Raw genomic sequence first — 16,050 nt, 5'->3', positions numbered from 1 at the left:
TTTTTTATTTATTTATTTATTTTTCTGAAGAGAAAAGTAGATTTGTGCCCACTGATGGATTCTTGGTAGAATATGAGAGTGTTAAATAGGCCTTCCTTGTACTGTGAAACTCTAATAATACTTTGCATTTGGAATATATGGTGTTCTAACAACAACATTTCATTGATACATGCTGCTTGAGTGTAATGACAGCTTTACTGAAATCTTGAGGAGGGAATTCTTCCTAATCATATGGGCAGCACAGGAGAATCAGCCTGATTCACACTCTGTTTTTCTCATTCAGTTGATGCCCAAGACAAGAAAGAGGTAGTCCTGTTGTTAGGAGGATCATGTCACTTTGCAGTATGCCCACTTATAAACACACTGCCTGATTTCTGGTGCTGCCAAGCTGAGTTTGCCTTTGTAAGATTTAAATCCAGCCATAAGGAAGGAAGGACCACAGATCAACATGGTCTCATGCAGCAAAAGCCTTAAGGATTGCCACAAACACTGTACTGGAATTTAGGAAGAACTTCTCTGATCTGATGCAAACAAATCCCAAACCTATAAGACACGCAAACCTTTTTCTGAGGTGAGAAGAAGCAATGCATATGATCCAGAGCAGTATTCATACCCCGGCGCAGACCACTGCATGCCACCTATGTACGTGTATGGAAACTGATTAATGAGCTGTCACTTTATTTGTTGACTGCTGAATTATTTATACTTATAAAGTATTTAATAATTTAGAGCTGATATCTTAACAAATTACAGCTGAAAGTGACAAGGGGAAGGTGGCACGAAAGTCTCACTTGAGATCAATGCCCTTGTTCTCAGGGCACTTCGGAACATGATTTCTGCTGACTGTCATCAGCAAAAAAGGAAGGGGGAAGTATGTTGATTTGGTATTACGTGTTAAATAGAGAGAACTGCATATTTCAGTAATCAAAGGAAAAAAAGTTGCTTTAAACCAAAAAGAACATGAAATTACTCTGAAGAAATCTACATTTCCATATGAAATGAAAATCATTGTCTTAAAAAAAAAAAAAAGACTAAATAAAAGCTAATTACAGTGTTTGTTTTTAAAATTTTGTCTCAAAGCATTTTATCCATCTTTTCTTTCCACAAAGGATTTGGATACATATTGATTTTGACCTGTATGCCACATCTTTACAAAAAAGCAAAGTCATCTTAATATGAAGAGGTTATTTTTTACTGTATCAGGACGGAAACAAAATCATCATCTACTGGCTCTATGTGAGTTAAACTTAGAGAGTGCCTGAGACAGAGAAACATAAATTCTGATTTTTTAACAAAAATCCAAATACTAACCAACAGAAAAGCTGGCAGAGCCAAACTAGCTGAAAACAAAATTTCTTTAAAAATCATCTGTATAGGTAAAAGAAAAAAAAAAATCACTCCTGGATGGCTTTTTCTTCACAGACATTTTTATAGAAGAAAAAATACTTCAATATAAATATCCAAAGTAGTAAATTCCATTCTCTAAGAAGGAATTTCCTGGGTATTAATCTAGTCTCTTTCTTTTAAATACCGCAAGAATGCAGTGTCTAGTAGAATTGCATTTTGGTGAAACGCATATTTTTAACAAAGACAAGAGGATCCTATGACAGAAATTATACTGTCATTGTGCACACAAATACATTTTTCAGGGTAACCTGTCCAACCACAAGCACTGTTTCATCTCATAACAACCCCAATTCTACTATGTCCAGTGTAGCATAATGAGCTGTGCTAGCCACTGTTGAATTCCAGTAACACTGTATATCCACATACAAGGTACCATTCACTAGTGCAAGACTGACCTCTGCTTGTATTCAGCTTGCTTTGAGCAAGCGTCATATGTCGTTCCACCACAGTATAAGTCATATCCAGCTCTATCTCCTCAAATATGCTTAGGTGATCAGTGCTTTCTACTTTGGTGTAGGCAGCTTGAATCCTACAAGGATTAAAGGCTACACATGCAGTAGAAACTTGGTTTCATAGCATTTCCCAGTATTTGCTTCTTCAACAGCAATTGCTTTCACTCTATGTGCATTTCTTTCTAATTGCTGTGTATCTCCACAGAGACTTTTATATGAGTGTGCTGCCAGCTGGACTAGGATCATAGGTGGCCATTACTGGACATTTGGGTACAATGGCTTGAATTAAGGCCAGCTGAATCCCACTAGCAGTATTTTCATTTTTCTCTCAGACACAGGCTCACCCACAGTATTTCTTCTATAGTACAGACATTTACAAGACTATCAGTACCATCAACAGACGTCAGTAATAAGATCTAGTCATTTTTTATTCTTTCCATAGTTCTACTAATGACCTCAGGGTAGAAACCCTGAACAAACCATACTTATATTTTTAACTCTTCTTAAGGAAACCATTCTAAATTCCCAGTGGAGACAAAATGATGGAGTACTCTAGAGGAACATCCTATTCATCAGTGTGCACCTCCAACTCTAGCAGCCATGTTTCTTTGAGTAAGATGAGTGGCACACAGGGTCTCCCTTTCTTCGTATCATTGAAATGTTTAAGATTTATAACAAAATCTATTTTCTGTATGTAGGCTTCACTATAGAAGCAACGTGCTTATGTGAACAGCTGGGTGGAGAATGCTAAAATTGCTAAAAAGTTTTGTTCATTATGTAAGTTGAAAGCAGATGAAGGAAGCAGAAATGACAGATCTCAGCTGAGAATTTTTTTCTTCTTTTCTAAATTCAGTATCCTCAACTCTTACAGGATATTATCTCTTTTGATACGTATTTTCCACTTTACTTCTGGGTTCTCTAATATGAAAATGCTCTATTTAACTATTCCCAGGGCACCAGAAACATATAGAATGGACAATAACAATATTTTATTTGCAACATCAAAAATATAAGTGTAAAACAAGGGTTTGTACATTTTTGAAAATTATGAAAAAAAAAAATCACTTTGAGTTGTTGTCCTCCAAGACAATTCATACTCAAAAATACATTATTTGTACTCTTTCTAAAATGTTGCATTTGTTTGTTTGTTTGTTTCTCTCTCTCTCTAATCCAGATTTATTAGTATGGGAGGGTGAACAAGCTGTGGAAAATGTGAAGCTTTTCTATAAACATAAATGATGAAAGGTGAAACACTTGGAGGATTTGTCTGTGAGGCCATATGTATAATTTCTTTCATATTAAACCTGAATTATTAAAACTGCAGGTGAAGATGATCTCAATGAAAATTACAGCTCAAGTGTTACAGAAGTACCCAGGGCACATACGGATGCACCAAATAGTACAAAACACAACATTGCATCTACTAAGGAGTAGATCACTAATCCACTCAAGGTCTTCATCCTGATCTCCAGCATTCCCACTGAGCAATTTGAGCTATTTGAGGGGCAGTTCCCCCCTGCCCCAGCCTAGAATAGTAAATATGACTAGCAGGAAGCCTGGAGAACTGACAGTATCAATGACAGAGTGAAGTCTGAAAGAGCATGGCACAAAGCTTTATTGGTCACAAGGAGATAGTCAGCTATGACATTCTTTTCCTTCACAATTCACATGATGCTCTGACACCACTTCTTTGAAGATAGCATTCAAAATACACCTGAAATCTAAGCATAACAATAACATATCAATTACTTACTTACACATTCAGGAACATCAACAGAATATTAAAAGGGACTTAGAGAAAATTTGAAAGAAAATGTCTTTCAGGTAGGCTATTCTCTGGAATGTAAACTCATAAAAAATGTCTGGGGCTAACATCAGTCTAGTAGAAATGAGCACCAGTCTGGAGATGGTATAGAAAGCACCCCGGACTTTGACTTCTCTCTATTTCTTTGAATAGAGAATTTCAGAATTTCTTTCTGAAACACAGAAGACTGTATTTCATTTCCCAGTATGGTGAATGCTATATGTGTATATTCATAAGCTGAAGTTGCATCAACCCCTCGGCTCTGCACGACACAAACTAAATTTCAGCTAGTGTGTGAAATCCTATCCTCAAGAAAGTCCATGGCAAGATCCTCATTCACTTCTTTGGGGACAGGAATTCACCCATGATGTCTTGTTAGTACTCTTTTCAGGAGGTAGCAAGCTTTTTCACATGAATCAGTAATCAGTGTGCTGCTTTCTTACACTCTCCTATACCTAAAACAGAAATAGTGTTACACTGCACTTCTATTACCCTTGGCAGCCAATTTTCTCCTTTGTCCACTCAAATGCAACCTTCCATCCTTTACTTTTTTTTTTTCATTTTTTTTTTCCCAGCAACACATTTTTATAGAACAACATAAAAATTATTATTAAAAAATCAGTGCTCTGCTAACATTTATAACTTATGTTCCAAAATCATGGACATCCTTCCTTAACTGGCCCAGACCTTCTATGGTTCTGCTGGAAGTGTTTTCTGAGACTGCAAAAACCTCACATAAAGACTCTAAGCATATAACATTTCCTATGTTAGTGGGTTTTGTCCAATGATTATTTATATATTTATTTATTTAATGTAGAATATTGTTGCTGCTGCCAGAATTTCTAGACAACCACAAGTGTCATTAAACCTTGGGCTGGACAAAGTGCTTCAGACTATTCTGTCAGTAAATAATCTCTCCTAGGTGAAGGGAGGAGTTGATGACCTAATAGCTCTTTCACTATTTTAAAGCTTCTGGGTTCATGATGCCTCAGTTCCTGGAGTGGTCCTTGAAAAATATGTGACAGATAGGAAAATAAAAATATTTTTTCATTGTCAATCTGCATAACATAGTCCTACTTGTTAGACAGGACTAATTACTTTCAAATTGTGCTTAATTTGACTTGCTGTGATAGGTGATGTGGCAAAGTGCTCTAAATTAGGACTTTCTATCTGCAGTGTTGGTCATTATAGTAAGTAATAACATCTCCTCATGGGACTTAAACATCAGATGAACTGAGTGGGCACTTTTTTACATTTTGAGAAGGATCAGGGTTTGGCTTTCCATAGCAGTGCAACAGGGGCAGCTGGTTCTATTCTACAGTTGGACTAGGGTAGGCTAGGCAATAATGATGTAAAGGCAAGAATGGCATTTGAGGAGATAAGTCTCATTCAAGGCAATCCAAGAAATTATTCATATCAATGATAAGAAGATACTTCTTTTTAAAGGTCAAATGATCAGTTCTGAATTTCTGATGAAAAAGGTCAGCATTCCCTCAAATTCTCTGAGACTTGGCATGAAAAACCCCAGTGATAACATCCCTGGTACAAAATCCAAAATTCCCAATGAAGTTCCTCATATTTGCTAATGCACATTTTCATCTGTGGATCAAAATGAAAAGCTTTACCAAAGAAACAGTTAGTTCTGTACCCATTGCCTGTGGGTCTAGAGCTAACTCTGGACGGAGGAGTGGATTATACAAACTCAAGCTAGATGGTGGGAACCTGCTGCCCTCTTCTGCCTTGTGGCATTAACAAGTCACACTGCTTGGATACCAGGCAATTTATTAGCTATTGATCGCTCTCTCCATTATGTCTCCTAAAATGATATTCTATCATGACTGGAGAATCATTACTGGACTACTACATCTAGTGAAGTGATAACATCTAGACATCATCTAGGACATCATGCACAAAAGGGCCCACCCAATATTTCTGTGAGGACATAATTAGTACCCAAGTACACATTTCAAGATTTGGCTCTGGGTTTTAGGTACATTGAAAGATTAATGCATGCAGGCTTTTGAGATCCTTCATGTCTCTATTAAAACTGGAGCACAAAAAGGCAACTAAAATTACGTAATATCCATGATAGAAGAGATTTCTTTTTTCTCTTCTTTGAAGCTAGAAACAAACAGGCACCATATAGTACAGGGAGTTACTACGATAATTAGCTTTTTTTTTTTTTTTTTTTTTTTTTCTTCTGAATACTATAGCAAACACTATGAGAGTAAAATTCAATGCATAATCATGGCTGGTCTAAAAATGACAGCTGTTCTGGAGAAGATTGATGTATACACCAATCTCTCCTGTAAAGTATTCTGTTTCCTTGTCTCAATGTTTTGTTGTTGTTATTTTTTTTCTTATTTTTTTGTTTTTTATCTATATGAGTATGACTCTGTTTTTATGTGTATTGCTATCATTTACTTTTGGCTTGTAGATATATCTAGATAGACTTATTACTCTCACATTTGTTGTAATAGTAAGAGGACAATTTAGTTCAACAGTTAAGAAATCAGTCAGACAAACATTCAGGAGAAGATGAAAAGGAGTCCACTCAAAATTCTAGCACATTTTTTTAAAGACTGTTGCCAAAAGGTTTTTCATGTATTAAAAATCCCTTTCAATATTAAAGTAAGTAATAGATACCTCACATGGTTCTAATTAGGAACAGACTGAAAATTGTCTGTGACATTACTTAAAGACTCAAAAGGTTTCATTCACTATGATTACATATAACAAAGAAATATTGGAGAAGGGTTGAAAAAGTTTACTTCTTGTCAGAAAGCCTGGCTCTATTCTTAATCATGAAAACATTTGCTTATTAATGGTAACAGAAATAGTAGGAAATAAGTGACCACAGTTGTAGACACATCAGAACACACATTGTAGTATGGAGGGAGCATGAAACCTGAAGGAGACTTGCATTTTCTCTTAATTTCATTTCTTTTGCTGGGCAACAGACGTGCAGAGAAAAAGTACTGTATTTTCCTCAAGATATCCTCCCTGGAATGTCAGGAATTGACAATACCAGTGCAATGGGAAACGATGTCTGATCTCCCGGTTCTTCAGGTTTCATTCAGCTAAACAAACCCTCCAGGTCTCACAGTCCTTTGGGTCCATGCATTAAAATAACTCATATATATTCAGAGTCCCTCCTAGACATCTTTGTGTCATGAGCATCCTTCTTGGAGGAGACCATTTTCTCCTCCTAAATCCAGCTGAAGAATAAGCACTGCATGTGAGGTTATCGAGGGGGTGGGCACTTAAAGGATGAGAAACAGCAACAATGAAGTAGCATTACCATGAAGGGATGGGGAATACCCAGGAAAACATGTAGGCTGACATGTTCTTTGGTATACTTAGTTTGTCTATGGGCAGATTGCCACAAAGAGAAAAAAAAAAAAAAAAAAAGAAAAAAAAAGAAAAAAAAAGGAGGGGGGAAAGCGAAAGCCTATACTTTATTTATTATTTAAATAAACAGCTTTATGCTGCTTCCATTTTGTGCTCAGTTTTACAACAATATGAGTCCATTTTCCCATCATTCTTTAATATCTATATTGTTTAGGACTTTATATACTGTATGATTAGTTGGCATTGGTACTGTTCAATCTGTACTAATCTGTATGCATTTATATTGTGTGAGCAGTTCTCTAATTGGTTTTCATCCAAGTAATCCCACAGAGAATAAGGTTACATGCTGAAAAGGGCTGAGGTGAGAGCATGGTTAAAAGGGGAGTGCAAACTCTTTTCCCATCCTTATTAAGAATGCTTTTCACATCTGCATTTTCTAAAAACATTTCTGAACTCCCTTTCTGTGAATAAGCATAAAGTCTATTCTACAGCAAAGAAATGCACAGAGAGAAATGAATCTTTCAGAGAGCCCCACCCATCTCTGTTTTATTCGTCCCATGCTGCTTTATGGTCAGCTAAGGATACGAAAAGTAAATAATACAATATAAAAGCGAAAGAAAAAAAGAAAAAAAAGAGAAGAGAAGAGAAGAGAAGAGAAGAGAAGAGAAGAGAAGAGAAGAGAAGAGAAGAGAAGAGAAGAGAAGAGAAGAGAAGAGAAGAGAAGAGAAGAGAAGAGAAGAGAAGAGAAGAGAAGAGAAGAGAAGAGAAGAGAAGAGAAGAGAAGAGAAGAGAAGAGAAGAGAAAATACCTCTTAGTATAAAATACCAAATTTATTTTAAGCAAACAGAAAGTTCAGAGAACACAGACTAAAGATCTTTTCCTAAAGGTGACTAAAAGAATTGCAAAAAAATAAAAAAGAAAAAGGAAATAAATATAAAAATAAAGAAAGAAAGAACAACAATAACAATAATAGGAAAAAAAAAAAGTAACACAATATTTTCAAGCTCAGCTGTTTTAATCTATATCTGGCCAACTTACATAAAGATACCTAAATTTCAGGTACTTCTCACACCAGAATTTCTGAAACAGTTTGACAAGTGGTGCAGGTACTCAAGGCATTCATCAAATGGTTATTATGGTACTTGAGTTGTAAGAATATATATATATGTATATTTATAAAATCATTTAATAATAACATACTTTCCTATTCCTACCTGAAGGGCATTCATTTAGCTGAGTTTCTTGGAAGGTGCTTTGTATTTTCACTTACACACTTTCTAAGGGGAAAAAAAAAATGTGGAAGAAAATTAGGTGGAAGTTCTCCTTTTCCAGAAAAATAAGGACATATCTTGATTTGCTTCAGAAAACCGCATATTTAAATTTGAAAATACCTGTATACAGTCACTATGTATCATGCTTAGATCAAGTTCTAGCTTTATGTTCTTTTTTTCCCTCTGCCTTAAAATTAAATAAATAAATAAAATAAAATAAAAAATCCCACAACTTAAAGCCAACATAGTGAAAACTATTGTAAAGTATTGCATACTTTTAGTACATACCCATACTCACATTCTGAGCAGGTATTAGAATATTTATTTTAAAAACACAGGTTTTGCTTACCATATTCACATCTTTCAATGGCTGGTATTTAGAAGAGCCTTTTTGAAATGAAAACCTCTAGCTACTGTACATCCTTGCTGGCATGAAAATACAATTTCACACAGCTAAACAAAAGTGTTTTGTTTGTTTGTTTGTTTACTACTTAAGAAACAGATATTCTAAAATATTTTTCTGCACTTAAAGTAAGGTAAAAGATAAAATTCTAGATTTTGCTCAGAGCCATAGAGATGACAATTTTTCTTCAATTAGGTATCATCCTATCCAAGCAATAAATGTTAATCTGAACTTTAAATAAAGAAGACAGTGTGCCACTAAAGTTAGAAAGGATTTGTACCAAAGAATAATGTAAGTCTACTGTTTCCCTCCCCCATTTATGAACATTACCATGCTTCTTTTCTGCATTATCTTCTGGTAACCATTTCTGGAATATTCTTAAAAGCTGCTAAGATGATGCATTAGAATTCAGGCATGTGACAGATACAAAATTAAAGTTGACCTTCTCTGTCAGATAAAATAAACAGTTACCATTAGCAGCTTTGTACCTTCACATTTAACTCCCTATTTTCTGCCTCCTTAGTTTGGGTGCATTAGCTGACTGGTGCAAAAAAGACCCCCGGCAACACTGACTCCCAGTGGATGCATCACAATCCCTGGATCGTACACTTGGCTATATCCTTTCCTACACAGTCTAATTTCACATCTGAAATGATTCACTCTTCAGTTTGTCACACAAGAATAATATAAACAGGAGTTGCCAAGATTTCTTTAAAAATTCCTATGTCTGTATCTCTGTTAACAACCTGTGGTTTGTCCTGGTTGCTATTAAGAAATTGTATCTATGTTTGCATTTTCATGATTTTAGCAGTCATTCCAAATTTCTTGCTAAGGCTGGTCAGGTGTGTTGAGAACATCCTTCTATTCACCTGACAAACTATTAAAAATATATTTACTATGGGGAAAGTATCCATTAAAATATACAGCTTTTTACCAAACTTTAAAAAGTTGTTTTTTTTCATTATATGGTGTAGACAAAGTGCTTCTCCTCTACAGAGAACATCAGGATTCTTCAGGGTAATTAAGTAAGGATGACTGTCATATTAATTTTGATGGAAACAAGCACAAGATTTTTACCATCAGATCACACAAAAACACACACTATACAGAATTAAATGAAGAATCTATATAAAACACAGGATTCATTTTACAAGCATTGGTGCAGCAATTCTGTCATGAACTTTGACAAACACACAAAGTAAGACAACACTCTTGTGTGAATTTTGACTATTTTTCATGCATCTCATGATTTGGGAGTTTACCATATAACCATATCCTAAGCCTAACTAGGTGTTGATGGTAGAGTAAATGCATTCCCACCTCCATTTTCTTTCAGTGGCTGCAGGATTTTTCTATTGCTGTCCATTGGGATTTTCCCCATATTTTTCTTGTGTTCAATAAGGCATGGTATAACTTTGAGGAGAAACCTACTACACTAACAGTTAAATACAGGCTGTGTTAAATTGTTGGTAGGACATAGATTATTATCTTTCCCAAGACTAAAGTACATACACTGAAATCAGAAACTTTTTTTGTCCTTTGATCTAGGAGCAGAGGAGGATTTAAATTCTCAATCCATACATTTGGATATTTTTCTTAGAATTTTGTATTTATTTCCTGCAGTGACAATATCTGAAGACTTGTTTTTGTATTTTTAATGTACACACACACATACACACACACACAAACAAAACTAAAACCACCACCTATATATATATATGTCTATGTATATATATATATATAAATTAATGCAGGTTTCTTTGAGCTTGTAGGAGAAAATGCATAGAGGACATCTCAAAGTTTTAAAAAAAAGCCATACTTTCAATATCCAAAACATACGATCCCAAGTTTCTAATCATCCTAGTATTCTTTGACTTCTAATAACATTTTAGCATCCCACTTTGTATTGTTTTACCTGACTGATTAGACATCAAACCACCTTTAGAAGGCTTACACAGAACAGAAGTAGAAAAGAAAGATTTGTTTCTGTCAAAAAAAAAAAAAAAAAAAAAAAAAAAAATCATAAGCTCAAGGGCCGTTTAACTTAGCTCAGTCACTTAGTTTATTTTGCATTAGAGGAACTTCTCATTTAATTTACCAGTCTATAATAGGTAACTTTTTTCAATATAAAGCTAAAGGTCACTATTATATGTAAGGAAAATTAAGCCGATGTTCTTGGTTGCCTTACAGTTCTCCTAGTTCAACTACTCCAATAAATGAACATGTACAACAAGCCGAAGGGCTTTTTATTACAAATTTAATTCATTTCTCTAGACAACTGTGAAATTTGCCATTGACATTAGTCATTACCCCAAGGCGAACTAAAAGATGATCTCAGTTAATAAATGATCCTTAACAAGGAACGCTCCTATCTTCTGTGATATTGGCACAGGCACATTTTATTAATGCAGGACTAGCTTCCTGCCAGAACACTAGCATTCACGACTATTTGGTGTGCTTGTTTCCTCTTCCTGCTCCTGATATTAATAATTATGCAACGGGATAATTAGCAACACAAAGAGACAGTACTATGTGCTTGCAGCTAGATTTTCAGCACGTTAACCTTCTGGGAAATAAAGAACAGAAGCAAAGAGTCTAGCCAAATAACCAATGCAGGTTGATTTCACAGTGTGTAAAAGGCTAATTATCTGTGAAAAGTCTGACCTCAAGTAACAAAATTACACAAATGTGCAGGCATTTTATTTTAAATAAAACTCAGATGCACTAGTTCATAATGTGAAGAATCATGGTTAATAACTGTCTTTCAGGACTATTTATCTATATATAGGTTTATAAAAATAAAAAGAAATCCAAGAGGGAAACAGCAGTCTCCTGCAAAATATTAGCCAGTTATCCAAATACCTGCAGAGGTATGGTAAAATATTCCCCCCGCCCCATCTCCCCCCGCCCCCACCCCTTCCCCCAACCATTGCAGTGCTAACAAAAAATATACCTAGTATGTGACAGAAGTAGGTTAAGTGCATTTTGTTTACGGGAGACAGGCTACAATAAAAAGCAGAAAATATTACTACTTCTTTACAGATACCATGTGTAATTCATTCTGATATAAGAATATTTATCCACTACCAGTAATAACAAACCACAATTTTTGTCATGAAAAAAATAAATTGTATTTGCAAAAAGCAAACACATTACGGAGTGTGTAAAAATGCAATATTCCCATTTTCTAGTCAGAGTTCCAATTTATTGAAGTAACAGAGCAGAAAATGCACTGACAGCTGTTACATTTTATTGCGAATTAGTATATACGTTTTATATCCAGTGAGCAAATGCATGATACATTGTATTCCAGTAATTGCCACTGGCTTTCCAAATGGAAACTGAATGATCTTAGTGCAATTACACTCAGGAGAGTAAGTGTAACAAGCTACAGTTCTACATTATAGCTCTTTAACAATACCAAGAATTTTACTCTGTTTAAAAAAATAAATAAATTAAATGAAAGGTCAGACTGTATCTATAAAGGTACAGAAATATACATTTATACATCTACAGATGCTAACATGAGAATTTCTGCTCTTCTGGGTTAGAATAGGTTACATATATGACAACCTATATGGTTCAAAAAGTTTGTTAGAATGCTGCTTAAGTTTTCTACTACTTTAGTCATTCCTTCAGCATCGGTAGTTTCCTGAGGGTGGTGGGGGAAATGGACAGAATGTTTGGAAAGTTTCAACACAAAAAATCAAAACTTCTCATTTCACACAAGAAATAAATGTTTCCTGTTCCTTGACAAAACACTAATGTGCCACTATCCTTGCACAGAAAATATAACATTTGCTTTGAAAAATTTAACATATTATCTTCAGACACATTTTAAATGTTTGTTACGGTAGGATTTTCCCTCCCCCAGCCATCACCTGAGATACCAACACTCCAAAGAGAGCCTATGTGCTGAGAAATTAATAGTTCAAGTGCATTAAGGGGGATTGGGGGCAGGGGGGAAAACATTTTTTTTATTATTTTTATATTTTACTAACCTTCATAAAATTTTAAAAACCATTTCGTTGGGCAACCAGTCTTGTGACAGCTTCTGCACCTTCAAGCTGTAGCGTGAAGCACTCAGGAAAGCCGGCAGTCTCCTCCCCTCTAGTGGCTACCAGCTCTCTTTGCAGCAAACAGAGGAGAAAGGCCTATAGAGGACCACCACAGGGCCATTTGTGTCATTTGTGTCATTTCTCTAAGCTTACAAGGGGAGAGGGAAACAACAACAACAACAACAAAACCACAACCACCACCACCAACAACAACAAAAATCAGAGAGGGCAGTCTACCAGTGCAGCAAATAAAAATTATCAGTCATTTAAAACAATATGATAGTAGTGACTACAACTTAATCAACACCAACCTGCTGACATAGATTTGCAATTTGAGCAGGTTATTAGTGATTGAATTAACAGCATGTCACAACTCGTATCTGATTTATTAAAGGAAGCTGACTAATGCAACAAGGCTATAAACAACATGCATGGAGACATTTTTCAGGCATGCTGACTAGTGCAATAGAGCCCATGAAAAACAGAATTAGAAACAATCTCTCTCGTTTTGCCTTATTTGCAGGTTCTTAATGTTTCTTGCATATCAGTGGTGCTACAAAGCATGAGAATCTAGACTACGAAGTCGTACTCCAGTGGAGTGCAGACCCTGTACAAAAAGTCACAAAAATATCAGTCCTGACACATCTAGTAAAAGTGTTCAATGGGGTGGGTAGGGACAGGGAAGCAATAAAAAAATCCCAGATACAGAGATGTGCCATGATCTCAGCAGTACAATAGCCTAATTATTTATTATATTTTTCATTATAGTGATCACGATGGAAGGTTTTAAGAAGAGATGAAAACTACGGAGTGGGGCAGCATGGTTTTCTGGAGGCTACCTCTCTTCCTAAGTATGTAGAATAAAGCAGGAGAAAGCACAATCTCTCTGATGTTGCGCAGAAGTAGTCAGCACTTGCAGTACTTTGATGGGTGAGGGCTAATAGCAATTTACAAGTACAAAGAAGTCTATATAGACCATGGATTAAAATTCTTTCACTTTTCAAAATTTGTCCCTGAGCAGGATTTGCTACAAGCCCCACTCTTTGCTTCTGTATCAGACCCATACACAATCACCAATACAAAAGTAAGACCTTTCACAGCTTTCACAAAACAATTTATTTCAGAGGAGCATGGTAAACACATTTAAGCGTGAGCTGTGTAGTTTAGATTTGGTGATGTATCCAAGTCCAAGGGTAACCAGACCAGATTTTGATTTGCGCCCACTCCTAATTCTGAAACAATTAGTTACAGCCCAACTAGTGGCTTGAGAGCATTTTCATGAGAAACAAGAATTTAACATAAAACCACATAACCAAGAAAATTCAGAACTGAAGCTGTCAATTCTTAGGCCAAATAGAACACATAAAGAGGCTTGTTAATGCTGAACTAATTGGCATTCTTAGCTTGACAGTCTCAGCAGAGAGACCAAGGAGTGAATAAGCATGGAGACTAAACTACCCTCTTACTCACAGGTGGTCCCTCTAGGTTAGGACTAAAGCACATTTGGAGATGAAGAAGTGAAGAGAAAAACATGTACCAACTGTACTGCTTCATTCACGAACAGAAGATTTTATCCAGCACTGAAGGCAATGCAACCAATTCTTAGCCACTGGCTACTCTGACAGCATTAGTTAGCCTGAAAACAAGCAATGGTTTCATTTCCTTTTAGCAATAGTTTATGTTTTATAATTAAGGAAGGAGGCTGATATCCTCCAGCCACCTCCATCACCATGTTAGCTTCTATAGAAATTTATGAAAAATTCCAATCTGATAAATGATGTGCTCTGTGAACAGATCGGGATAACTGCAGTATTTTCAGCCACACACACTCAGGGGAAAAAAAAAATCACCTCTGCATCCTTGAGGATACTAAGTACAAGCCAGGGAATAAGTGTACCTGCATACTTAGCCCTTCTGACCCACGCAGCAAGCTCATCCTGTGTAAAGGTGGGTATTTCTCTGGCAATTTTTAGGAGGTGAAGATCAGTTTTTATGTCATGCTTGAGCCCCTGTTATTTACAGGTAGGTCTGTAGTTCTCAGGGGTCTTCACAAGATTATTGACGCCTCATTACCTCTGGAAGGAAGCAATAAGAGGGTGACAATATATTTGCTTCAGGTGGATTGGTGCTCTGTGGTTCTCTATAGAACACTGTAATATGTTTCCTGTCTTTCCCATTGAAACTGTGCTGCATTGCAAGAGGAGGTATTGAAAATAAGATGCACAATATTAACACTGAGGATAATTAATCACTGGAACAAATTACCAAGGGCCATGGTAGATCCTTTTTCAGTGGGAGTCCTTAAATCAATATTGAATAGCTTTTTAAAAGGTATGTTCTAGCTCAGCTACAAGTCATAGGGTTCAATGCAGAAATTACAGGATGAAATTCAATGACCTATGTAATACAGGAAGTTAAGTTAAAATATTGCCTTGTAGACTTCTAGTCTTAAAATGAGTTAATTTATTAATTTGATGCCATAAGAAAAAAAAAAATAAATAAATATAGAAAAATAAGGCTGGGAAAAGATGACCTATCTTGACACAGCAGTTCTTTAACTGATGTAATATCAATGTAAATTAATGAGGAAATCTTGATCCTATAAATTGTAAAGTGGCTACTTAAAAATGACATATTCATAATTCTCCAGATCTGTTCACTTGCTACATTTTTCTCCCTTGCCTAAGGTATTCTGAGTGCAGGAATGGAATATGGTGACAATGGCAGTCCCAACTCCTGGGGCCATCTGGGGATTGTTCAGCCCCAGTGCAATTTTGAGCAGCCTCAGGGCTGCTCTAAGTTGTGCCAGCTTGTAATCATGCCCTGTAGCTGATATACCAGCTGAGGAATAGCCAGGGCACAACACAATCCATACACCACTGCACTCTTCCCTCCAGCACACCCCTAGCATGTTCCCTGAAAGAGGATGGAGAGACGGAGGAGGAGAAGAACAGCAGAAAACAGACTTTGATCAGAATCATGTCTTCCTATTGAATTTAAAATAATATGTCTAAAATAAATTGTTTTATTCTTGTTAGCACTAAACTTAAAAAAAAAAAAAAAAAAAGACAGAGTTAAAAAGACTACCTACTTCTCCTTGCATATATGTAGAATTCTTTACTAATTTAAAAGAAGTTATTAGCTGAAAAACTTACAGGCATCAACCCAGTCTCTCATGTGGAAAGGACACTGACAATTGTAATTCCTCATTTTCTAGAAAGTTTGAAATACTCAAAACAGTAAAGCATATGTAAGTTTTTGAGGCACAAATACCAATTTTAATGATAATATTTTAGAATTAAAA

At 35.8% G+C, this 16,050-nt stretch overlaps 1 long non-coding RNA gene across 1 annotated transcript; it reads right to left on the bottom strand.

Moving 5' to 3' along the window:
* Positions 1–3,301: 3,301 nt before the first annotated feature.
* LOC110351635 (uncharacterized) lies at positions 3,302–14,806 on the bottom strand. Its single transcript, XR_005262726.2, has 4 exons — positions 14,644–14,806; positions 12,690–12,842; positions 8,229–8,291; positions 3,302–3,580 (listed from the first exon to the last, which is right to left on the bottom strand). It is a non-coding gene; the product is annotated as an uncharacterized lncRNA (long non-coding RNA).
* Positions 14,807–16,050: the final 1,244 nt, after the last annotated feature.

Source organism: Anas platyrhynchos, chromosome 1, assembly GCF_047663525.1.
Source record: "Anas platyrhynchos isolate ZD024472 breed Pekin duck chromosome 1, IASCAAS_PekinDuck_T2T, whole genome shotgun sequence".
Classification (NCBI taxonomy): domain Eukaryota; kingdom Metazoa; phylum Chordata; class Aves; order Anseriformes; family Anatidae; genus Anas; species Anas platyrhynchos.
This window is presented reverse-complemented; position numbering and strand designations above follow the sequence as displayed.